Source organism: Tiliqua scincoides, chromosome 5 (assembly GCF_035046505.1).
Source record: "Tiliqua scincoides isolate rTilSci1 chromosome 5, rTilSci1.hap2, whole genome shotgun sequence".
NCBI classification, from domain to species: Eukaryota; Metazoa; Chordata; class Lepidosauria; order Squamata; family Scincidae; genus Tiliqua; species Tiliqua scincoides.
In genome coordinates, this window is record NC_089825.1 from 131775834 (window position 1) to 131802292 (window position 26459).

The 26459-nt window shown below is 47.8% G+C and overlaps 1 pseudogene; it reads right to left on the bottom strand.

The window, feature by feature from the left end:
* Nucleotides 1-24881: 24881 nt before the first annotated feature.
* LOC136654788 (5S ribosomal RNA) lies at nucleotides 24882-24996 on the bottom strand (annotated as a pseudogene).
* Nucleotides 24997-26459: the final 1463 nt, after the last annotated feature.

Below are 26459 nucleotides of genomic sequence, written 5' to 3' on the forward strand. Positions count from 1 at the left end.
GTGGGGAAGGAAACAGAGACAGAGTTGAGAGAGAAGAAGCCACAGCTCGCAGTTAGCAAAATGGCCTGAGTGACATTATCCAAACCAGCGTACATGAGGATGAGGCAGCCAGAGCAATGAGTAATGGCAGTAAGGAGGGCATAGCGGAAGGGTGGACTGGATCTCACACCAAGTTGTGCTCAGAAATGTGTGTGAGGGGAGAAGGTGGGAGGGTTTAAGTAGCAAGCCCAAATCTGCATGGCTTTGCATAAGTGGGTCAGGGTAAGACAGGGCAGTATTAATATGGGAGCAAAGAGGAGGACAGACCCTCCGAGAGCCAGGTTTCTGAAAGGGGGTGGAGCCACAATTCTGTTTCTTCTGGCTTGACTCACTGGCTTGAGTCATCCTGAGCAGTGGGTAGGGTAGGGCTGGCCCATATGGGAGGCTGACAGAAGTGATCGCTTTATCCAGCAAATGGGTGCAGGGCGCCCATCTCTGTCCGCAGACTTGCCACCACTGCTACCCCTTCTCCTTTCACCCCCTGGATTGCAGCTGAAGGGCAGAGAAGCAGTGGAAATGTGCTTGGGAGGAGAGGGCTGGTCAGAATATTGGCGAATGGGAGGAGCAGAGGCAGGCAGGTCATGGGGTGGGGGGCCCCATTTGACAAGGCTGGCTCAACCATCAGGGGGTCTTGGACTGACTGATCTGATCTGGGGATGTGTACGGAGGTCAGTCTGTGTGCCTTTTCTTCACACCACAATAACATAGGATGAGAGAAGCTGCTCCTGAGAAACCCCTGCCTGCTTCCAAACTGTGGAGAGAACAGGGTCCCTTAGAGAACAGGAGCATTATGTGGCCCTCAACAGAGGGGCGTGTAGGAATACAGTGGAGGCTTTGATGTAGGTGATATTTCTTTGGAAAAGGATGATCCTGCCATAACACGTCACAGGCTGCTGCCAATCAAAGAATGACAGTGCAGGTCCTTTGCACTCAATGCCTCCATTCTTGTTGTTTGTGGCACTGGAGCTCCCCCTGTGCTGCTTTCTCTCCAGAGCTCATGCAGGCAGAGGGGTTTTTGGCTGAGTTGTAGTGAGATCCTTCTCGCTGTGTCTCTCGTACAGTAATACATGGCCGTGTCTTCTGCATTCAGGCTGTTCATCTGCAGGTAGAAGTTGAAGCTGTCCTTGGAGGCTGTGAATCTCCCTTGGATTGCAGGGGAATAGTAATTGGTACTACTAGGATTAGCATTGTAAACAAGCCATTCCAAGCCTTTGCCAGGCTTCTGCCGGACCCAGCTCATGTAGTAGCTGTTAACATCGACGCCAGTGACGGCACAGGCCAGTTTATGGGCTTCTCCAGGTTTCTTCAGTACTGACTCTGATTGGGTCAGAACCACCTGCTGTGAGAGGGCATCTGGTAGGGAAGCAATTTGAGACACAGTTGAGACAGAAGAAGCAACAGCCCACCGTTAGCCGAATGAATGAAATGAAAATTTCAACCCCTGCGTACATGAGAAGGAGGAGACCAGAGCAATGAGAAGTGGGAATAGGGAGGCCATAGGGGAAGGATGACTGGATCTCAGCAGGACAGGGTGAACCGTGCTAGGAACTGTGTGTGAGGTGAGAAGGTGGGAGGGTTAAAGTAGCAAGCCCAAATCTGCATCGCTTTGCATAAGTCGGTCAGCATAAGACTGGGCAGTGTTTATATAGGAGCAAAGAAGAGGACAGACCCTCAGAGAGCCATGTTTCTGGAAAGGGGCGGGGTTAAAATTTCCCTGTTACACGTGGCTTGACTCACTGGCTTGAGGCATGCATTCTGGAGGCTTATTTCTGTGGGAACCTGTTACTTCTCATGGTCTGTGGGTAGAGCTGGCCCGTCCATGGGATCGACTGGAACGGTTGCTTGATACAGTAGGGTGGGGGAAGCCCACTTCTGTTTGCCCACTTGCCTCCACTGCTGCTCCATCTCTTTCCACCCCTTGGATTGGAAAGGAAGAGGGGCAGAGGGGAGAGGAAATGTGCAAGGGAGGAGAGTGCTAAGGCAGAATATTGGAGAATGGGAGGGGCAGAGGCTGGCAGATCATAGGGTGAGGGGCAGCATTTAGCAGGCTGTCTCAGCCTTCAGTAGGTTTTGGACCAGCCCCATCTGACATCACTTCTGGTGGGTATTGAACAGATTGTCATTCTAAAAAGTGGGTCCCAGTGCTAAACGTTTGAGAACTGCTGCAACAAGATGTTAGTAAGTTGACACCCTTTTTTGGGGGGGGGGGGGGTGACACCACTAGTGACCAAAATCACTAAAATTATAATTTGGAAGAATAATTCCATCATGTTATGTATCAATCAATGCATAATTTCATGCAGAATGTGTTGTATCTTTGTTCTATAAAAAGGTACAGCCAAAAACTAGTGGGGTGGAGTGATGGTACATCACCACGCCCACCACCTGGGGTATTGCCCTGCCCACTGCATGGGGGTGACACGCTGGCATCCCGCACAGGGTGATGCGAACCCTAGTGACACCACTGTATACAAAGGTCAGTCTATGTGCCTATATCTCACACTGTAGCAACACAGGGTAAGAGAATCTACTCCTGAGAAGCTCCCTGGGTTGGGAACTGAACTCGGATGACTTGGACCTGAGTCATGAAAATGCATGCTTTTGCTGACTCATTGACTTGTGAGCTACACACGTGGAAGACTCATAAAACACTCAAGTCAGGAGCCCCCTGACTCGGCACTTCTACCCACATATGCAGACTCAAGTCTACCTGCATCTGGGTGTGTTTGCTTACTGTTTTTGTGGTGTGAAAAACCTCTTAGGGCCAGCATTTCAACCAGGGGAGCAGCAGGGAACTTACTGAAGGCAGGAGGCTGGAGGCTGGAAAGGGTTAATGCTTCCTTTTGCACCTGAGTGGGAGGGAGGGAGGGAGGAGTGGTCTGGCCACCACTGCTTCCCCTTCTCCTTTCACCCCCTGGATTGCAGCTGAAGGGCAGAGAAGCAGTGGAAATGTGCTTGGAAGGAGAGGTCTGATCAGAATATTGGCGAATGGGAGGAGCAGAGGCAGGCAGGTCATGGGTTGGGGGTCCCCATTTGACAGGCTGGCTCAGCCATCAGGGGGTCTTGGACCAGCCCTGTCTGTGGGCAGCAGCCCAATCTGGGGCTGTGTACAGAGGTCAGCCTGTGTGCCTTTTCCTCACACAACAACAATACAGGATAAGAGAAGCTGCTCCCGAGAAACCCCTGCCTGCTTCCAAACTCTGAAGAGAACAGGGTCCCTTAGAGAACAGGAGCAATATGTGGCCCTCAACAGAGGGGTGTGTAGGAATACTGTGGAGGATAGTTCTTTGGAAAAGGATGATCCTGCCACAACACATCACAGGCGACTGCCAATCAAAGAATGACAGTGCTGTTCCTTTGTGCTCAATGCCTGTGTTCTTGTGCTTTGTGGCACTTGAGCTCCCCCTGTGCTGGTTTCTCTCCAGAGCTCATGCAGGCAGAGGGGTTTTTGACTGAGCTGTAGCAGAATCCCTCTCACTGTGTCTCTCGCACAGTAATACATGGCTGTGTCTTCTGCTTTCAGGCTGTTCATCTGCAGGTAGAGGTTGGAGCTGTCCTTGGAGGCTGTGAACCGCCCTTGGATTGCAGGGGAATAGTTGTTGCTACTAGAAGTATAGTAGCGAACCAGCCATTCCAAGCCTTTGCCAGGCTTCTGCCGGACCCAGCTCATCCAGTAGCTGTTAACATCAAAGCCAGTGACGGCACAGGCCAGTTTATGGGCTTCTCCAGGTTTCTTCAGTACTGACTCTGATTGGGTCAGAACCACCTGCTGTGAGAGGGCGCCTGGTGTGGAAGAAATTTGAGACACAGTTGAGACAGAAGAAGCAACAGCCCACCGTTAGCAGAATGAACGAAATGGAAATTTCAAACCCTGCGTACCTGAGAAGGAGGAGACCAGAGCAAGGAGAAGTGGGAATAGGGAGGCCGTAGGGGAAGGATGACTGGATCTCAGCAGGACAGGGTGAACCGTGCTAGGAACTGTGTGTGGGGTGAGAAGGTGGGAGGGTTTAAGTAGCAAGCCCAAATCTGCATCGCTTTGCATAAGTCCGTCAGCATAAGACTGGGCAGTATTTATATAGGCGCAAAGAAGAGGACAGACCCTCAGAGAGCCATGTTTCTGGAAAGGGGCGGGGTTAAAATTTCCCTGTTCCACCTGGCTTGACTCACTGGCTTGAGTCGCCTGGAGGCAGGCGCTCTGCTGGGTTATTTCTGTGGGAACTTGTTGCTTCCCATGGTCTGTGGGTAGTGCTGGCCCATCTGTGTGCTGAAACTGTCTTGGGATGCAGTTTCCAAGATGTGACAAGAAGAAAAACATGAAAGCGAAGCAATAGAAAAAAAAGCTCCACATGGAATCACATCCCTGGGTTTCTGGACAATGCAATCCTTTACGCATCTAAGAAGTACGCCCCATTGAGTTCAGTGGGGCTTACTTCCAGGAAAGCAAGTACAGGTTGACTCTTTTTCTCAGCGGATTCAGTACCTGCAGATCTCAAAAGTTGACCCGAGGGTGTTCTGGGGCCGGAGAGGTGGGGTGTGGCCTCCACAACCCTCAGAGTGCCTTCTATAGGCATTTAGCACAACTTCCAGTTTCCGTGAGATAATCAGAAGTGATGTTTTTATGCCCTTTTAAGCCATTCTGACGGTCGGGGAAGCCTGGGTGGTTTCCTTAAGCCTCAGAATGCCTTATAAGGGCATTAAAACATCACTTCCAGTTTCCTCCAAGCACTGCTCTGGTTGCGTTCAGAGGGTTTTAGTGCCCTAATTTGGGGATTTGATTGTCCACAGATTTTAGGATCCATTATTCAGGATAATATCCCAGGAACATGGATAACAAGGGCCCACTGTACAGGATTGCAGCCTCGATGGCATTTAATGCCAACGCAAGACAATCTTTGTTTCATACCTATGAAGTAGCCTTACAAGGAGACTAATCAGAGGTGGAGGATGAAGTGAGACATCTTTGAAAAGTAAACAGCTGTTGGGAGTACGGAAATAGATGCGAGGGGACGTTAACAACTAGGCTGCATCCGTGTCACTCAGTTGGGTAACTTGGCCTTGGCTTCCAGAGAAAATGGTGGAGAAGTCTCCAGAGAAGCCCAACTCTCGAGGGAGCAGACAGTGTTAGTTCTGCAGCGCACAGCTGAGGATATCTCCAGGCTCAATCCTGAAACCACAGACCACAGATCTCTGCCAGCATCATGCTGTTTTCCTCATGGACTTTGGCGTTTTGTATTTTTTTTCCCTGTGTGTCACTGCTGCCCCCATGTGAGAGTAAAGGGAAGAAACAAGTTGTCAGATCTGGATCTCCGAAGAAATGCTTTTCTCATACAAAGGCAGGGTACAAGGGATGTGCTCCAGTCACTGAGTCCGGGTAGAGACCTGACTCAGCGACCTGTGACTCAACTTTTGAGTCGCAACATTTAGCCATTCTGACTCAACCCGCAAGAAATTTAGGGCACAATCCTAACCCCTTATGTCAGTGCTTTCCAGCACTGACATAAGGGCAGTGTAGCTCGGAGGTAAGGGAACAAACATTCCCTTACTTTGAGGAGGCCTCCGGGAGTGACACCCAACTGCAGGGTGCAGCACATGTCCCATTGGCAAAGCTATTCCAGTGCTGAAAAGCACTGCCATAAGGGGTTAGGATTGCGCCCTTAATCTTTCAAGCCAAGTCATGGGTCATTTTGAGAAAGAACTCTAGTGCAGTTGAAAAAAATAAATAAAAATAAACTTAAGTGACGTCAGTGACATCCAAGACTCGAGTTGACATGAATCATCCACAAACACATTTTGGGGCAACCTGAGTTGAGTCAACACCAGTGCCCATTTGTGCAAGTTTCTAAACATGAAATTCCTGTTTGCTTGTTTAGCTCCCTTTCCGGCTTTCCGAAGCTTCCCACACACAATTTCAGGCTGCTCTTTGCATACTTAAGGACTAGAAGCTTAGTTTGAGAAAAAGAAGAATCCTACAATTCTGGTAAGCAGACACTGTAGTGTTACCCAAAGCTGGTGGGACATAGAGCTTTTGGGAAAGGCCACCTTTTATCTTGGAGATGTGGCGAAAGTAGGAGAATGATGAAAACATGATCTATAGATCCAGTTCCCACTGGTGATCTGAGCAGTGCTGATCACAAGTATGGTATCTACAAAGGAAGTATAATTTCTAGATTTCATTCCGCCCATGACTTGAATGCTTTGAACTTAACTGTATGGTCCCATTTACGATGATGATGTCAATCTGTATCAGTTAAAGACTAGCTCTCCGAAGGTTATCTGTCAGGCTGTTGGTCTCACTTGGCCTCATTTTTTCATTCAGTCTGTGGCTGTCAAGCTGAGTCATCTTGGAGAGTTGCTAGGAGTAGGTAGGAGGTTTTTGCCAGGCTTCAGATTCAATTCCTTTCACTGTGCCTCTCGCACAATAATACATGGCCGTGTCCTCAGGTTTCAGACTGTTCATTTGCAGATGGACCATACTTGAGGGGTTGTTCCTGGAGATGGTGAAGCGACCTTTGGCAAAGTCCATTCCAGTCCCTTCCCAGGAGCCTGTCGCACCCACTCCATGCTGTAGCTGCTGAAGGTGAACCCGGAGGCCTGACAGGAGAGACGGAGGGACTCTCCAGGACTCTTGACATCTCCTCCAGACTCCTCCAGCCGCACCTGTGATTGGACCTCTGGAAAGAAAAGAGAGTATTAATCCCCATTCATGTGATCCCCAGGAATGTCTCTTCCTTCCTCTGTCCAATTATATCTTGAAAAATGAAATTTACCTCTGATGGCTGCTGAAAAGCAAAGGAAAAGAATCCAAAATATCATTGTTAGCCCTGTTGATCTGAACTGGATAGGTTCTGGATAGATTGTGGTTTGAGGCGCATAGGGGCTTTGGCTGTGGGTATAGCTGGGGCAAGGTGGATGCACATTTAAAGTGAAAGCTGCCCTTGCATTTGCATACAGCTCAAGATAAAAGAGAAGCACAGCCCTTTGGTTAACAGTCTGGGAGGAGCTTTGGAAGACACTTGAAAGCATTGGAGAGACATCTGCAGCTCAAGTTGCATAAAGTCCAACTGATCTTGGCTCCCAGAAACAGGCTAGCCAGGCTGCTGTGAAGGCTGCAAGTGATCAAAAGTGACACAGAGACCAGATGAATGTGTGTGCACACCAAGGAAAGGGTCACTTCTCCAGTTACTTTCAATTCCCTGAATGAAAGAAAAAAATTGTCTACAGCTCCAACTCCTCTCTGGCCATGCAAGCCCAGTGGATAAGAACATAAGCCCACTGGATCAGCCCAAAGGCCCATCTCATCCAGCTTCCCATATCTGACAGTAGCCCACCAAATGCCTCAGGGCTCACACAAGGCAAAAAGAGACCTGCATCCTGGTGCCATCCCTTGTATATGGCATTCTGGGGTGTTGATTGAGATGTGCCAACCCATTTTATCCTGATAGAGAAACAGGGCAGAAATTAGAATTCTGAAGTGGCAAGAAGGCACATTTATGTCGAGGATGAAGTAAGAAGACCATCCTTTTCAAAGGAGAATATTGGAGGGGGCTTTTAGGGGGATCGAACTGGGCTATAAATTGGGTGACTCTGCTATGACTTTCAGAGGAACTTGAGGGGAAGTCTCCTGAGGAGGGAACCTCTCAAAGAAGTGGATAGTCTTCTGAAGCATATGGCTGAAGAAATCTTTAGCCTTGCCATTGAAACCATAAACCACACCGTTGACAGTCCGACCTTATTTCCTTCATGGCTGTTGGTCGTTGGCATATTTTTCCCCTGTGCATCACTGCTGCCCACAATTGTGAAGGAAAGAGAAAGGCGTTCCTGGACGGGAAGAGGGCTGGTGGTGGGAGACCCTGGGGTGGGCGGGCAGGGAGTGGGAGATGGGGCTGGTATCCAGCACATATGCTGGATCCCAACCCTCATCCCTGGGGAGTTTGGAGCGACTTGAAGCCGCACTGCTCTCCTCAGATTTGTGCCGCCTTAGGAAGTAGCGCATGTCCGAGGAGACCCATAGGGGCAAGGACGCCTTACCCAGAGGTAAGGAAAAAGTTTCCCCTTGCCTCTGGCTGAGCCGCCTTGGCCCCTATCCTGTACTGGATACAGCGCAAGCCTCTTGACTTGCCTGTTTCAGTGCAGGGTAGAATTGTGCCCTGAGAGAGCTGCCAGGAGTAAAAGGGGAAGTTTTTGCCAGGCTTCAGATTCACTTCCTCTCACTGTGTTTCTAGCACAGTAATACTTGGCCGTGTCCTCGGGTTTCAGGCTGTTCATTTGCAGATAGAGCGTGTTGGAGGGGTTGTCTCTGGAGATGGTGAAGCGGCCTTTCACAGAGTCAGCATAGTATTGTGCGCTCCCAGGGTTGCTAATTCGTGCAACCCATTCCAGTCCCTTCCCGGGAGCCTGTCGCACCCAGCTCATCCAGTAGCTGCTGAAGGTGAACCCAGAGGCTCGGCAGGAGAGGCGGAGGGACTCGCCAGGTTTTTTGATGTCCCCTCCAGACTCCACCAATTGGATTTGGGATTCAATATCTAGAAAGAACGAGATATTATTTAAAATTGGCCTTCATGTTATCCCCTAGAATATACTTTTTTATGCCAATTCCATCTTGGGAAGAAAAAGTACCTCTGATGGCTGCCGAAAAGGCAAGAAATGAGAGCCAAAAGATCATTTTTCTCTCTGCTGCTTTGAGGAAGAGTGACTGGAATGTGGCCCCAGACCCACAGGGGTTGTGTCTCTCAGCCTGGCTGGGGCAGGGCCAGCATTCAGCTGATTTAAACAGGAAACTGGCCCTACATTTACATATCACTCAGGATAAAAGTCAGATTCTGGCATTTGCAACCTGTTGTGCATACACAGTACACAGGGTGGTAGGTGAACCTGAAGAATTATTTCCTACATTCATGGAAGTTCCTAGGACAGGAATTCTGGATTAGATATTTTATATTTATTGTGTTCTCTTGAGGCATTTCTAGCCATTTGCAGCTAAAGCTTCCATGTGGAAGCTTGAATTTTTATACCACGATATATACAAATAAGAGTGAATAATAGAAATATTAAAAATGGTGGAAGCTGCACAGAAGGTTGGAGATGTTGAAAGCATCTCAAAGGCAGGCCACACTTAGTCTGGCCTTGGTGCTCCAGAGCATGTTTATCTGTGGGCTGATCGTCCCTTGGGGTGCAGTAGTAGTAAAAGGAAAAAAAAAATTCTTGAGCTAGTGAATGCAAAAGAACGTACTGCATTCACATCACTAATAATAATACTAATAATACTAATAATAATAATAATAATAATAATAATAATAATAATAATAATAATAATAATAACAGCAACAACAGCAACAGGTATTTATATACCGCCTTTCTTGGTCTTTATTCAAGACTTTATTCAAGGCGGTTTACATAGGCAGGCTTTATTAAATCCCTTATTAATTAGGGATTTTTACAATTTCAAAGAAGTTTCTTTCTTTCAAGAACGACTACATTCAAGGTGTTTCATTCCGATCTGGCTTCACATTCTGGCCTCCATCCTCCCACGCTCAGAGCAGATGGAATTGCGCGGCTTCAGCTTGTCAGCTGCTCCAAGGTCGCACGGTGGCCTCAAACTGGCGACTTTGTGGATGTTATCTTCAGGCAGACGGAGGCTCTACCGTCTAGACCAGACCTCCTGTCCACACAGACTATAGTGTTTGTGGGAACACCTTATTCCATATAATCCGACCCATTCACTGAGAGAGCTCTTTTTAGCTCTTTAGCATTTATGAAGGTGAAGTGGATGGTGGTGAGGAATGGGAACTTCTCAGTGGTGGCACCTCAAAAATGGAATTCCCTCCCCCTTCGAAGTGACAACTGCTCTTTCCTCGGAAACCTTCTGTTGGTTTAAAGGGCTTTAAAGGTCGATACCAGCACCTTGAATTGGGCCCGGAAACGAATGGGCAGCCAATGCAGCCACTGGAGAAGCGGACTGACAGAGTCGAACCGCCTACCTCCAGTAACCACACGGGCCGCCGCATTCTGCACTAGTTGCAGTTTCCAAACCGTCTTCAAGGGCAGCCCCACATAGAGGGCGTTACAGTAATCTAATCTCGATGTCACCGAGGCATGGATCACCATGGCCAGGTCTGCACGATCCAAGTACAGCCGCAGCTGGTGCACCAGCCGAAGCTGAGTGAAGGCCCCCCCTAGCCACAGCCGCCACCACCTGGGAATCCAGGAGCAGCTGCGAGTCCAGGTGGACCCCCAAGCTGCGGACCTGCTCCTTCAGAGGGAGACCATCCTTTTCAAAGGAGAATACTGGAGGGGGCTTTTAGTGGGATAGGACTGGGCTATAAATTGAGTAACTCTGCTATGACTTTCAGAGGAAAGTCATAGGAAAGAGAATTGAGGGGAAATCTCCTGAGGAGGGAACCTCTCAAAGGAGTGGACAGTCTTCTGAAGCACATGGCTGAAGAAATTCCTAGCCTTGCCATTGAAAGCATAAACCATATTATTGGCAGTCCAACCTTATTTCCTTCATGGCTGTCAGCATTTTGCATTTTTTCCCCTGTGTATCACCACAGTTGAGAAGGAAGGAAGGAGGTGGCATGCCAGTTTTTGTGAAGAAATGCTTCCCATATAAGCAAGCAATGATTTACAAGTCCCTGTTTGCATGTTACTTTCCAGCTTCCAAATCTATCAGGCCTGCCTCCCCCATATGCAACACCACTTCTTTTGCATAGTAAAGAACTAGTAGAAACCAAGACTGAAAGAAAGGTGAAAGTATAGCAAGGCTGCCTCTGATTGCCAGATGCAGGGGAGGGCACCGGGACACAGATTCTGTCTGTTGTCTTGTGTGCTCCCTGGGGCATTTGGTGGGCCACTGTGAGATACAGGAAGCTGGACTAGATGGGCCTTTGACCTGATCCAGCAGGGCTCTTCTTATGTTCTTATGTAAATAAATACTGTTAATAATAATGTTCCCAAAAACTGGTGGGATGAGAAGGTCTTGGACCCTGGAGTCCTGACATCTTGGGAATGGTGATAACAAGATCTGTAGAGCCAACGACTATTGATGGTTTGAACAGAGCTGATAACAAGTGTATTAGCTGAGTTATGATATCTGAATATGGAAATACAATGTCTAGATTTATTCTTGCTGCATCATTTCACACACTAGTTGAAATACTTGAATTTATGTGTTATGGTCCCACTTAAGCCAATGCTGTGTGAATCCATTTAATTAGGGATTGGGACTCAAAAGGGTGTCCGGTGGGATCCTGGCCTCACTTGTCCTAATTTCTTCATTCAACCTGAGTCAACTTGGAGAGATGCCAGCAGTCATGGGGAGGTTTTAGCCAGGCTTCAGATTCACTTCCTCTCGCTGTGTCCCGCACACAGTAATACATGGCCGCGTCTTTGGGTCTCAGATAGTTCATTTGCAGGTAGAGCATGTTTGAAGGGCTGTTTCTGGAGATGGTGAAGCGGCCTTGTGCAAAGTCAGCATAGTATATTTCGCTTCCAGTATTGCTAATTCGTGCAACCCATTCCAGTCCCTTCCCAGGAGCTTGTCGCACCCAGCCCATCCAGTAGCTGCTGAAGGAGAACCCAGAGGCTTGACAGGAGAGGTGGATGGACTCCCCAGGTTTTCTGATGTCCCCTCCAGACTCCATCGTTTTGACTTGGGATCTGATATCTGGAAAGCACAAGATATTATTTTTTTAAAAAAAATTTCATGATATCTGTCAAATAAAACTTGCTTTTATATCTAAATTACATCTTGGGAAGAAAAACAAACCTCTAATGACTGCTGAAAAGACAAGAAATGGGAGCCACAATATCATTTTTCTCTTTGTTGCTTTGAGAGGGTTGCCCACTGACACACAGGGGTTGCGTCTCTGCATCTGGAAAGGGCATGCATTCTGCTGATTTAAACAGGAACTGGAACCAGCGTTTGCATATCACTCAGGATAAAAGACAGAGGAATTTGTCAACTGTATTGCTTTTTGCATAGACATAGGTGAACCTGAAGCATTACTTCTCATATCTATGGAATGACCGAGGTCAGGAATTCTGGGTTTAACATTATATTTTTATTGTGTTCATTTTAGGTATTTCTGCAGCTAAATTTTAGGCATTTCCAGGCATCTTAATAAAAAGAATTATTTTATGTAACATATACAAATAAATCCCCTGGGGGCTGGGGATAAGAATAGTCCCTCCGTTTGGCTGTACTTGTCGTAAGAGGCGACTAAACAGCCACCGGGTAGATGGGACTCGTTAGCCTGGGAATGCAGCTCATCTGAGAGAAGGAAACTCTGATCCCAAACCTCCACTGCCTTGTGGCTACATCCAGTTATGGAAAAGCCTTCAGGAGTCGACCTCTGTGGCAAAATCCGGAGCCGGAGTCCCTGAGGCAGTTCATGGCTGAACACAGTCACGTTCTGGCAACTCCTGCGACGCCACTGGAACCAACCATATTGGCCTCTGCCTTTCCGTTGGACCATTTCAGCGATATGGAGAGGGGGGATTTGGTGCATGGGAAACAGTCTATCCTCCATATCTACTTTACCCAGGCTTCGCACACTGGAGTGGACACTCTGTTCCAGAACCACCATTCAGAGCGCGATACCATAATCTTCCGAGACTGAAGGATACCAACAGATACAAATAAGAATGAATATTAAAGCAATTGAGGGAAGAAGCAGAAAACCTTGGAGCTTTTGAATGCTTCTCAAAGGCAGCCCATGTTTAACACAATAGTCTGGCCTGGGTGTCCTAGGAGCATGTTTTTCTGAGGGGGGGGGGGAATCATCTCTTGGGGTTCAGGTTTTCAAACATGTGAGAGGAAGGGAGATTGATGCTGATTCAAATCCCTACTCAGTCATGAAGCTACCTATATGACCTTGAGCCAGTCACTTTCATTCTTACCGACCTCACAGGGTTGTTGTGAGGGAAAAAGGAGGACGGATAGATAGATAGATAGATAGATAGATAGATAGATAGATAGATAGATAGATAGATAGATAGATAGATAAAATGTCATTAGATAGATGTCATTAAATTTATTGGGGCTTAGTTCTGATTAGACACGAATAGGATTGCATTATTTCAAATAATGGTAAAAGAAAAATACTGGAACTAATTTTCCAGGAACATACTGCTTTCACATCAACACATAAGTGGAAATAGTTGGTGAAACTGTGTGGTGCCTATTCACACCCCATAGAAAAGAGAAGAAAGCCAGGTTCAGGCTAGTAAGCTGGTCACCTGAAGAAGAGACCAAGAGCCAGGTTCAGGCTAGTAAGCTGGTCACCAGAACATCCCCTTTGCAGGCTCTCTGTGGTCTGGATCCTGGGGTTTCACTAAGTCTTCATTCCAGTTTAGTGCCTCATCCTGATGGATTTGCAATATCTCAACACAGGCAGGCCATGCTGCTTCTCTGTCTACCTGCCATGGATAATTTATGGTACACAGAGGGAGAGGCATAAATCAGAAAAGACTTCTACATCAATGCCTCCCCCTTTTTCCAGTGCCCAAATTTCACTCCCCCCCCCAAATAAATTTGATTCAAAAATCAGTACTCTTTCCCATTTTAAGTGCTTATTTGGGAGTATTTCCAGAGCTGGTTGGGAGATACTAGTTGGACTAGCTAGTCCAGAGCTAGTTGCATTCACAGGGCAGGTGAATGCAAAGACTCGAGAACCAATGGCCAAGTTTAGGCATATATGAGTAACCTTAGGTAGAGATGAATAGACTCAGGCTCCCTCTCGATAAATACTTTCAAGGTAGTCATTTTTCATAACTAGCTAAATAGATGAGAGTCAACATTAAAGGCACATACTCCTCTTGCAGTCATGATACTGAGGAAACCAAAGCACTCATTACCTCATATATATTTATTTATTTTTCACATTTTTTGGCCTCTTTTTTGTCTTCACAACAACCCTGTGAGGAAGGTTAGGCTGAGAGGTAGTGACTGGTTCAAGGCCACCCAGGAAGCTGTGTGGCTGAGCGTGGATTTGAACTCTGGAAGAAGCAGATTACCTGGATCTCTTTCAGATCAGGCTATGAGATGGAGACAATCTGGATTGCCTTGATTGATGAATGTGGAAGTGGCACAAGTCCAAGGAGATTCATGGGGGCTAGGGCGCCTTACCCGGAGGTAAGAGGAAAAGTTTCCCTTTGTCTCTGACTGAGCCTCCTTGGGCCCTATCCTGTGCTGGATACAGTGCAAGCCTCTTGGCTTGCCTGTTCCAGCACACGGTAGGATTGCACCCTTAGAGAGCTGCCAGGAGTAAAAGGGGAAGTTTTTGCCAGGCTTCAGATTCACTTCCTCTCACTGTGTGTGTCCCGTGCACAGTAATACTTGGCCGTGTCCTCAGGTTTCAGGCTGTTCATTTGCAGATAGAGCATGTTGGACGGGTTGTCCCTGGAGATGGTGAAGCGGCCCTTTGCAAAGTCAGGATACCATTGTGAGCTCCCAGTGTTGGTAATTCGTGCAACCCATTCCAGTCCCTTCCCGGGAGCCTGTCGCACCCAGTTCATCCAGAAGCTGCTGAAGGTGAACCCAGAGGCTCGGCAGGAAAGGCGGAGGGACTCTCCAGGTTTTTTGATGTCTCCTCCAGACTCCACCAATTGGGATTCAATATCTGGAAAAAAAGAGATATTATTTTAATGAGATTCATGCTATCCTCTAGCATATACTTTTTGTGCTAATTATATCTTGGGAAGAAGAATTACCTCTGATGCCTGCTGAAAAGACAAGAAATGAGAGCCAAAAGATCATTTTTCTCTCTGCTGCTTTGAGGAAGACTGACTGGAATGTGGCCACAGACCCACAGGGGTTGTCTTTCTCAGCCTGGCTGGGGCAGGGCCAGCATTCAGTTGATTTAAACAGGAAACTGGCCCTATATTTACATATCGCTCAGGATAAAAGACAAATTCAGGCATTTGCAAAGCATTCTGCATACAGTGTAGATGGTGGTGGGTGAACTGAAGAATTACTTCCCACATCCACAAAATGTCCTAGGACAGGAAGTCTGGATTTAACATGATATTTTATTGGGTTCACTTGAGGCATTTCGACCCATTTGCCGCTAAAGCTTCCACATGGAAGCCTGAATTTTCACACCATAATGTATACAAATAAGAATGAGTAACGAAAACATTAAAAACAGTGGAAGCCGCCGAGAAAGTTGGAGATTTTGAAAGCTTCTCAAAGGCAGCCCACAATTCACACATTACTATAGTCTGGCCTTAGCACATGTTTATCTGTGGGCGAATCATCTCTTGGGGTGCAGTTTCCAAGCATGGGAGAGGAAGGGAGATTTATGCTGCAATCTTATAACAACTTCCTGGGAAGAATTAAATTGAATGGGGCTTAGCCCTGAGTAGTCGTACATAGGATTGCACTGTTTTATCTCAAGAATTATTAAAAGAGAAAAATCCTTGAGCTAATGTATTGCATTCACATCATTATCAAATTCTCCAGTGGTGCGATGAGGAAAATGCTATATGGTGCCTGCTTATGCATGACCTTCTCCTTAGAAAGACAATCAGGTTCAGGCTAATAAGCAGATCACCTGAACATCCTCTTTGCGCAGGCCCCATTAACTGAACCCTGGGGTTTAATCATGTGTTGATTCCAGGTTAGTGCCTCATTCTGATCGATTTGCATGATTTTGATATAGGTAGGTCATGTGGCTTCTCTTTCTTCCTGCCATGGTTAATTTGTGGGGCACAGTGAGGGACGGTATCAAACTGGAAAGATTTATACAATACCACCCCCTGTTTCCAGTACCTCAGTTTTACATCTCCCACTCCCTCCGTCCCTAAAGAAAAGATTCAGAATTAATGCCCTTTTTGATTTTTTTTTTTTAAACCATCTGGGAATATTCCCAGTGCTAGTTGGGGACAAATAAGGGAGGTTAATGCAAAGATTGGATAACAGATGGCCAAGTTAAGGACATATGGTTAATTTTAGGTAGAGATGAACAGAATAGAACAGGCTTCCTCCATATGAATACTATCAAGGTAGTCATTCCTTCATGGCTAGCTAAGAAGATGAGGTTCAGAATTATAGGCACACAATCCTTTGGCTGTCATAAAACCGAGGAAACCAAAACATTATCTCATGTCTATATTTCATATTTTTATATCGCCCTTTCTCCAAGGAGCTGAGGGTGATGTACTTGAACCCTTCCCTCCTTTTTGACTTCACAACAACCCTGCGAGGTAGATGAAGCTGAGACATAGTGACTGGCCCAGGTTCACCCCAGAAATTTGAACCTGGATCTTCCTGCTTTACTCCAACACCAGAAGCACTGCACCATCCTGGGTCTCAAATATTTATGAAGTTTCCTTACAAGGAAGAGACTAATTTCTGGTGTGGGGTTTCTTCTAGATCCACAGCTGATCTTCCATATCCATGTGGTGGCTGTGTCTTGGGGGGCCTTCATTCAGCTTTGGCTGATTCAACATCTGCAACATTACCTGGGTCATTCAAACCTGGCCATGGTGACCCATGCCTTAGTAATGCACTCTACATGGGGCTGCCCTTGAAGACTGTTTAAAAACTGTTACTACTGCAGAATGCATCCACCCCTGTTGTGCCTACTCATTGTTTTAATTCAGCAGGCTGCTCTGTGGCAGTTACACTGGCTGCCAGTTTGTTTCCGAGAACAATTCAAGGTGCTGGTTTTTACCTTTAAGGCCCTTTATGGCTCAAGGGCCAGAGTATTTGAGGGGATGCCTTAATCCATACAGTCCAACCCATTCACTAGTAGAGCTCTTATGGTCTTTTTAACCATTTAGCATTGATGAAGGTGAAGTGGATGGAGATGAGGAATAGGGCCTTCTTGGTGGTGGCACCTCAAAAATGAAATCCCCCCTGGAAATGAGAACTGCTCTCTCCACAGAGGCCTTCTTTTGGGGCCTAAAGACTTTCCCCCCCCCCCTCTCTTTAGAATTGCTGTTGAATGTGAATACTGACTGTGACTGGACTCCCAGATATGATTTTGACTGGTATCCAACTGATGCTGGTGATTGATTGATTGCTGTTTTGTTGTTCAGTATTTTAATGGCTGAAAGCCACCTTGGGGCCCTTACCTGGAGAAAGACAAGACAGAAATCCATCAGATTAATAATAAGTAAATAATCAGAGGGAGATGCAGAAGTAAAACCTTGTTGGAATGGAAACACTCACTGGCAGTATTTCAATAGAGGTGAGGGACTATTAACAACTAGGCTGCATCTGCATCAGTAAGTTGGAACTCTCTGACTTGGCTTTCAGAGGAAATTGTGGGGAAGTCTCCCCAGGGGTCCAGCTCTCAAGGGAGTGGACAGGGTTAGCCACGCAGCACACAGCTGAGGACATCATCAGCCTGGCTGTTGAAACTACAAACCACCATCTTTGGCAGTCTTGTTTTATTCCCTATGCCAGGGGTGTCCAAAGTTTTTGGCAGGAGGGCCACATCAGTTCTCTGACACTGTGTCAGGGGCCGGGGGGGGGGGGAAGAATTAATTTACATTTAAGATTTGAATCAATTTACATAAATGAATATATTAAAGATGAACTTATATGAATGAATGAAGGTCTTGCAATAGCTCAAGACCTATAAAAGGCCTTGCACAAAGCAAGGCCAGCCTTTCCTTCACTGCCACTGCTGCATCACAGATGTGAAAGAGCAAGCAGTGGAGGGAGCTCTCATCCCACAGCTCACATAAGAGGTCAAACAGTCGCCCTCACACTGAGAGAAGTTGCGTTGGACCAGTGCGAGCTTCAACAAATCTCCAGAGGGCCAGAGGCTCATTGGAGACTGGGGACTCCCTGACAGCCGCATTGAGAGGCCTCGAGGGCCACAAGTGGCCCCCGGGCCGGGGTTTGGGCACCCCTGCCCTATGCAATATGTGTCGTTTTGTGGTGTTTATTCTCTGCACCACTGCTGCCCCCAAGTGTGAAGAAAGGGAAGGAGGGAGTTCTCAGGCCTGCTTTTGTGAAGAAAGGCTCCTCCCATAAAAAGGCCTTTTTTCGCATGTTCAGCTCCCTTTCCAGCTTCCAAATATATCAACTCTCCCTCTCCAGACAGATTTCCATGGTATAATTTGTATGGTATGGTACAAAGCAAGATCCACCGAGCCGATGGCCATCAGTGATCTGAACAGAGTGGATCACAAGTTTGGGAGCTCAGTTATGAAATGTGAGAATGGAAATAGATCTCCCACATTTCTTCCTGCCACATCATATAATGTGCATGCCGAAAAATCTGAGTGTACGTTTTATGGTCCCATTCAAGATGTTCAGGAAAATCCATATAAATAAAGGACTGGACTTGGAAGGGTATTTGTTAGGTTCTTGGTCTCGCTTGTCCTAATTTCTTGTGACTTTTCAGCTGAGTCAACTTGGAGCACTGCCAAGAGCAAAGGAGGGTTTTTGCCAGACTTCAGATTCACTTCCTCTCACTGTGTGTCTCGCGCAGTAATACATGGCCGTATCCTCGGATTTCAAGCTGTTCATTTGCAGATGGAGCATGTTGGAGGGGTTGTCTCTGGAGATGGTGAAGCGGCCTTTGGCAAAGTCAGCATAGTATGTTGTGCCCCCGTTGCTGTTAATATAAGCAACCCATTCCAGTCCCTTCCCAGGAGCCTGTCGCACCCAGTCCATGCTATAGCTGCTGAAGGTGAACCCGGAGGCTCGGCAGGAGAGGCGGAGGGACTCTCCAGGTCTTTTTGTGTCCCCTCCAGACTCCACCAGCTGGACCTGTGATTCAGCATCTAGAAAGAAAGAGATATTAGAAAGACCCTTTACACTGTCGTCCCCTAGAACATAGCTGTCTTCTGCTTGACAACTATATCATGGGAAGAACAATCACCTTTGAAGGCTGCTGACAGGAGAACAAATGAGAGCCAAAAGATCAGTTTTCTCTCCATTGCTTCATGGAGGACTGACTGGAGTGTGCCCACAGATATGGGGGTTGTGCCTCTGAACCAAACTGGGGCAGGAGAAGCGTACAAGCTGATTTAAACAGGAAATTGACCTCGCATTTACATATCCCTTGCTATAAAAGAGGAACCCTTCAGAGCTTTTGGTGATCTACATGTTTTGCATTCATGGGACATATGATTTGGGAAAGGGACCTGACGAAATACTCCCTGGGAACAACTTCCTGGGAAGAATTAAATTGAATGAGTCTTAGCCCTGAGTAGACCTGCATAGGATTGCACTGCTTTATCTGGATGGTGAGGGAGGGAAAGGGGAGATAAAAGGAGACTTAGAGATGGCAGAGAAATTAAATGAGTTCTTTGCATCTGTCTTCACTGCAGAAGACCTCGGGCAGATACCGCTGCCCGAACGGCCCCACCTGGCCGAGGAGGAGTTAAGTCAGATAGAGGAGTTAAGATAGAGGAGTTAAGTCAGATAGAGGTTAAAAGAGAAGATGTTTCAGACCTCATTGATAAATTAAAGATCAATAAGTCACCGGGCCCTGATGGCATCCACCCAAGAGTTATTAAGGAATTGAAGAATGAAGTTGCAGACCTCTTGACTAAGGTATGCAACTTGTCCCTCAAAACGGCCACGGTGCCAGAAGATTGGAGGATAGCAAATGTCATGCCTATTTTTAAAAAGGGAAAGAGGGGGGACCCGGGAAACTATAGGCCGGTCAGCCTAACATCCATACCGGGTAAGATGGTGGAATGCCTCATCAAAGATAGGATCTCAAAACACATAGACGAACAGGCCTTGCTGAGGGAGAGTCAGCATGGCTTCTGTAAGGGTAAGTCTTGCCTCACAAACCTTATAGAATTCTTTGAAAAGGTCAACAGGCATGTGGATGCGGGAGAACCCATGGACATTATATATCTGGACTTTCAGAAGGCGTTTGACACGGTCCCTCTGAAAAAACTCCACAGTCAGGGAATTAGAGGACAGGTCCTCTCGTGGATTGAGAACTGGTTGGAGGCCAGGAAGCAGAGAGTGGGTGTCAATGGGCAATTTTCACAATGGAGAGAGGTGAAAAGCGGTGTGCCCCAAGGATCTGTCCTGGGACCGGTGCTTTTCAACTTCTTCATAAATGACCTGGAGACAGGGTTGAGCAGTGAAGTGGCTAAGTTTGCAGACGACACCAAACTTTTCCGAGAGGTAAAGACCAGAAGTGATTGTGAGGAGCTCCAGAAGGATCTCTCCAGACTGGCAGAATGGGCAGCAAAATGGCAGATGCGCTTCAATGTCAGTAAGTGTAAAGTCATGCACATTGGGGCAAAAAATCAAAACTTTAGATATAGGCTGATGGGTTCTGAGCTGTCTGTGACAGATCAGGAGGGAGATCTTGGGGTGGTGGTGGACTGGTCGATGAAAGTGTCGACCCAATGTGCGGCGGCAGTGAAGAAGGCCAATTCTATGCTTGGGATCATTAGGAAGGGTATTGAGAACAAAACGGCTAGTATTATAATGCCGTTGTACAAATCGATGGTAAGGCCACACCTGGAGTATTGTGTCCAGTTCTGGTCGCCGCATCTCAAAAAAGACATAGTGGAAATGGAAAAGGTGCAAAAGAGAGCGACTAAGATGATTACGGGGCTGGGGCACCTTCCTTATGAGAAAAGGCTACGGCGTTTAGGCCTCTTCAGCCTAGAAAATAGGCGCCTGAGGGGGGACATGATTGAGACATACAAAATTATGCAGGGGATGGTCAGAGTGGATAGGAAGATGCTCTTTACACTCTCACATAATACCAGAACCAGGGGACATCCACTAAAATTGAGTGTTGGGTGGGTTAGGACAGACAAAAGAAAATATTTCTTTACTCAGCGTGTGGTCGGTCTGTGAAACTCCTTGCCACAGGATGTGGTGATCGCGTCTAGCCTAGACATCTTTAAAAGGGGATTGGACAAGTTTCTGGAGGAAAAATCCATTATGGGGTACAAGCCATGATGTGCATGTGCAACCTCCTGATTTTAGAAATGGGCTATGTCAGAATGCCAATGCAAGGGAGAGCACCAGGATGAGGTCTCTTGTGATCTGGTGTGCTCCCTGGGGCATTTGGTGGGCCGCTGTGAGATACAGGAAACTGGACTAGATGGGCCTATGGCCTGATCCAGTGGGGCTGTTCTTATGTTCTTATGACTATATAGATTGCCCCTGTTTTCAGGCCCCCAAATTTTGTGTGTGCCTCCATTTGATCCAATAGGAAGTGAGGACATCGTAACCATCTCAGTCCAAACAGGACTATTTGCAAAGGCTCTACAGGAGTGTTCAGTGCAGGGTAGATTTTTACACAGGTTGCATAATGGATGTCCAGGTTAAGCTATTTGAGATTTCATGCAGTAATAATACTACTACCATGGGGTGGACTTTCTGCTTCTCTGGCAGCTCTGAGGACATCACAAAAAATATTCTGGATGTGCCTATTCCTTGCACCACAACCTATGTATAGGGGAAGCTGCTCCTGAGAAATTCCTGTGTGCTTCCAAATTCTTAAGAAAACAGGCTCCCTTTGAAGGAGAAATAGAGAGATGTGGGGGAGAGACGGGGTGACTGCTGTTCTCTGACCTAGAGCAGTTTGGAAAAGGATTATCCTGGTGCAACACACCACAGGCTACAGCAGAACAAAGAAGGACACTGCTGGTCCTTTAAGCCACACTGCGTAACATCTTGTGGTTTGTGGCACTGGAGCTCCCCCTGTGCTGATTTCTCCCTGGAGCTTATGCAGGCAGAAGGGTTTTTGACTGAGCTCTAGCAAGATCCCTCTCACTGTGTCTCTTGCACAGTAATACATGGCTGTGTCTTCTGCTTTCAAGCTGTTCATCTGCAGATAGAAGTTGGAGCTGTCCTTGGAGGCTGTGAATCTCCCTCGGATTGCAGGGGAATAGGAGTTGCTACTAGAAGTATAGTAGTGGACAAGCCATTCCAAGCCTTTGCCAGGCTTCTGCCGGACCCACTCCATGTCGTAGCTGTTAACATTGAAGCCAGTGACAGCACAGGCTAGTTTATGGGCTTCTCCAGGTTTTTTCGTTACCGATTCTGATTGGGTCAGAACCACCTGCTGTGAGAGGGCGCCTGGTGGGGAAGGAAACAGAGACAGAGTTGAGAGAGAAGAAGCCACAGCTCGCAGTTAGCAAAATGGCCTGAGTGACATTATCCAGACCAGCGTACATGAGGATGAGGCAGCCAGAGCAATGAGTAGCGGTAATAAGGAGGGCATAGCGGAAGGGTGGACTGGATCTCACTCTGAGCTGTGCTGGGAAATGTGTGTGAGGGGAGAAGGTGGGAGGGTTTAAGTAGCAAGCCCAAATCTGCATGGCTTTGCATAAGTGGATCAGGGTAAGACAGGGCAGTATTTAAATGGGAGCAAAGAGGAGGACAGACCCTCAGAGAGCCAGGTTTCTGCAAAAGGGTTAAAATTTTCTTGTTGCATCTGGCTTGACTCACTGCCTCGAGTCATCTGGAGGCATGTGCTCTGCAGGGTTATTTTGGTGGGAAACATTCTCCCCCCGTGTGGGTCTGTGGTAGGCCTGGCCCATCTGTGAGACCAACTGAAGGAATCACTTCATGGAATAGATCAGGGATGGGGGCTCATCTGTCTACCCACTTGCCTGTACTGCTGCTTCTTCTCCTTCAATCCCCTGAATTAGGAAGGAAGAAGGGGACAAAGATGGAGAGGAAATGTGGAGGGGAGGGCTGGCCCATCCGTGACTGAAATGGTTGCTTCATGCTTTAGGGTGGGAGCACCCATCTCTGTTCGCCCACTTGCCTCCACAGCTGCTCCTTCTCTTTCAACCCCTTCGATTGGAAAGGAAGAGGGGGCAGAGGGGAGAGGAATTGTGCAAGGGAGGAAAGGGCTGAGGCCGAATATTGGAGAATGGGGTGGGCAGAGGCTGGCGGATCATTGGGTGGGGGGCAGCATTTGGCAGGCTGGCTCAGCCATCAGGAGGTCTTAGGCCGGCCCTGTCTGTGGGCAGCAGCCTGCTCTGTAGGTGTGTATGGAGATCGGTCTATGTGTGTATTCCTCACACCACAACCACACAGGCTGAAAGAAGCTGCTCCTGAGAAACTTCTAACTGCTTCCAAATTCTTCAGAGAACAGGCTCTCTTTGAAGGAGCACTGGAGAGGAGTATGTGTGTGTGGGGGGGGGATGGATTGGCGTGGGGGCTCTCATCTTGCTTGCAGCACTTTGGAGAAGAGAGATCTTGAAGCAGCACACTACAGGGTGTAGCTGAACAAAGAATGACAGTGTTGCCCCTTTAATGCCCACTGCATCACTTCTTGTGGTTTGTGGCACTGGAGCTCCCCCTGTGCTGGTTTCTCCCCAGAGCTCATGCAGGCAGAGGGGTTTTTGACTGAGCTCTAGCAACATGCATCTCACTGTGTCTCTCGCACAGTAATACATGGCCGTGTCTTCTGCATTCAGGCTGTTCATCTGCAGATAGAAATTGGAGCTGTCCTTGGAGGCTGTGAATCTCCCTTGGATTGCAGGGGAATAGTAGTTTCTACTAGAAGTATCATAGCGAACAAGCCATTCCAAGCCTTTGCCAGGCTTCTGCCGGACCCAATTCATCCAGTAGCTGTTGACATTGAAGCCGGTGACCGCACAGGTCAGTTTATGGGCTTCTCCAGGTCTTGTCAGTTCTGACTCTGATTGGGTCAGAACCACCTGCTGTGAGAAGACGCCTGGTGGGGAAGGAAAGAGGGACATGGTTGAGATAGAAGAAGCAGCAGCCCACAGTTAGCAAATGTGCAGAAATTAAACATTTCAAACCCTGCCTACATGAGAAGGAGGAGACCAGAGCAATGAGAAGTGGAAGTAAGGAGGATATAGTAGAAGGATGACTGGATCTCAGCAGAACAGTGTGAACCATGCTAGGAAATGTGTGTGGGGTGAAAAGGTGGGAGGGTTTAAGTAGCAAACCCAAATATGTGTCGCTTTGCATAAGAGGGTCAGTGTAAGACAGATCAGTATTAATATGGGAGCAAATAGGAGGACAGACCCTCAGAGAGCCAGGTTTCTGGAAAGAGGAGGGGTTAAAATTTTCCTGTTCCATCTGGCTTGACTCACTGCCTTGAGGCATGCGTTTTGCAGGGTTATTGCTGTGGGGACCTGTTCCTTCTCTTGGTCTGCTGTTAGGGCTGGCCCATCCATGAGGTTGACTGAATTGGTTGCTTCATTCAGTAAATCAGGGTGGGGGCCCCTACCTATGTGAGCCTGCTTGCCTCCACAGCTGCTCCTTCTCCTTCCACCCCTTGGGTTGGAAAGGAAGAGTGGGCAGAGGGGGAGAGGAAATGTGCTAGGGAGGAAAGGGCTGGGGAAGAATATTTGAGAATGGGATGGGCAGGGGCTGGCAGATCACTGGGTGGGGGACAGCATTTGGCAGGCTGGCTCAGCCATCAGGAGGTCTTGGACCAGCCTGATCTGTGGGCAGTAACCAGATCTGTTGGTGTGTACAGAGGTCAGTCGATATGCCTATTTCTCACACTGCAATGACATAGGATAAGAGAATCTACTCCTGAGAAGCTCCCTGGGTTGGAACCTGACTTGGATGACTTGAACATGAGTTGCAAAAATGCATGTTTTTTGCCAACTCATTAACTTGTGATTTTCTTGCATGGAAGACTCAGAAAAACACTCCACTCAGGGGCCCTCTGACTCGGCACTCGTCCCCACATGTGCGGACTGGAGTCTGCCTGTGTCTGGGTGTGCTTGCTCACTGTTTTCACAGTGTGGAAAGCCTCATAGGGCCAGCATTCCAACTGGGGGAGTAGCAGGGGAGTTCCAGCGAGGGGGCAGGGAAGGGTTAATGTTTCCTTTTGCAGCCAAGTGGGAGGGGAGAGGCACCACTGAATGGTTGGCAACCTTCAGTCTTGAAGGACTATGGTATAAGCCTACAGCACCCGGTATTCCCAGGCGGTCTCCCATCCAAGTACTAACCAGGCCTGACCCTGCTTAGCTTCTGAGATCAGATGAGATCAGGCATGTGCAGGGTCGGCTTTTTACCCATCTCCGTTAGGAAGGAAGGAACCAACGATCATTGGACAAAGGATGGGCATTCTCATATTTTCTGTGGCTGAGGTGGGGCAGGAGGAGTCCAAGGGGGTTCTTGCCTTAGGATTGGCTGCAGAAGCCCAGGGAGAGGTAGGAGGCAGGCAGGGGGGAGGCAGATCATAGCTATCATGCTTTCTGCTGCATGGCTGGTGGGGAGGGGGAAGCCCCACTGAATGACTGGCTATAGCGGGACTACATCTGCATAGAGCTGCCAAGCATCAGGTCATCCTGGTGAGCCTTACAGCCGCTGCACGTGACCCTCCTCCCTCTTGCCACTTCTCTCCCTACTTTCTCGCAGTACACCCCACCCTTCTCACCCTGTTTATAGACAGAATGGGGCTGAGGTGGGGCAGCAGGGAAGTATTAAAGTAGAACTGACACACATACCCCCTGTCAGCAATTCCGTTTTTTCCGCAGTTCATTTTTTAAATGGGGGGGGGGGAACTTGAGTCTTTTAGAGTCACAAAAGGGTGACTTGGAAAGTGCCCCCGTTATGACTCCTTTTCAAGTCGAGTCGCAGAGGGGTGGTAGCTCTAGAACTGACGCAAGTCAAGCTGTGCTGGACCTTTCCATCCCTAGAAGCTCCAGCCTGCTTCCAAATTCTTAAGAGAACAGGATCCTTTGAAGGAGCAATTGGGGGGGGCATGTGTGGGGAGATGCTCTGGGGGCTCTGATCTGTATTATAATAACTTAAAAAGGAAGATCCTAATAAAACACACACCAGGATAGAACAGAACAAAGAATGACAGAGCTGGCCATTTACATTCAATGCCTAACTTCTTGAGGTTTGTGGCACTTGAGCTCCCCCTATGCCAATTTCTCTCCAGCGCTCACTGTAAGCAGTCAGAGGGGTTTTTGACTGAGCTCTAGCGAGATCTGTCTCACTGTGTCTCTCTTGCACAGTAATACATGGCTGTGTCTTCTGCTTTCAGGCTGTTCATCTGCAGGTAGAAGTTGGAGCTGTCCTTGGAGGCTGTGAACCGTCCACGAATTGCAGGGGAATAATAATTGCTACCAGAGCTATAGTAGCTAACAAGCCATTCCAAGCCTTTGCCAGGCTTCTGCCGGACCCACTCCATGTAGTAGCTGTTAACATCGAAGCCAGTGACAGCACAGGCTAGTTTATGGGCTTCTCCAGGTTTTTTCGTTACCGATTCTGATTGGGTCAGAACCACCTGCTGTGAGAGGGCGCCTGGTGGGGAAGGAAACAGAGACAGAGTTGAGAGAGAAGAAGCCACAGCTCGCAGTTAGCAAAATGGCCTGAGTGACATTATCCAAACCAGCGTACATGAGGATGAGGCAGCCAGAGCAATGAGTAGCGGTAATAAGGAGGGCATAGCGGAAGGGTGGACTGGATCTCACACCAAGTTGTGCTCAGAAATGTGTGCGAGGGGAGAAGGTGGGAGGGTTTAAGT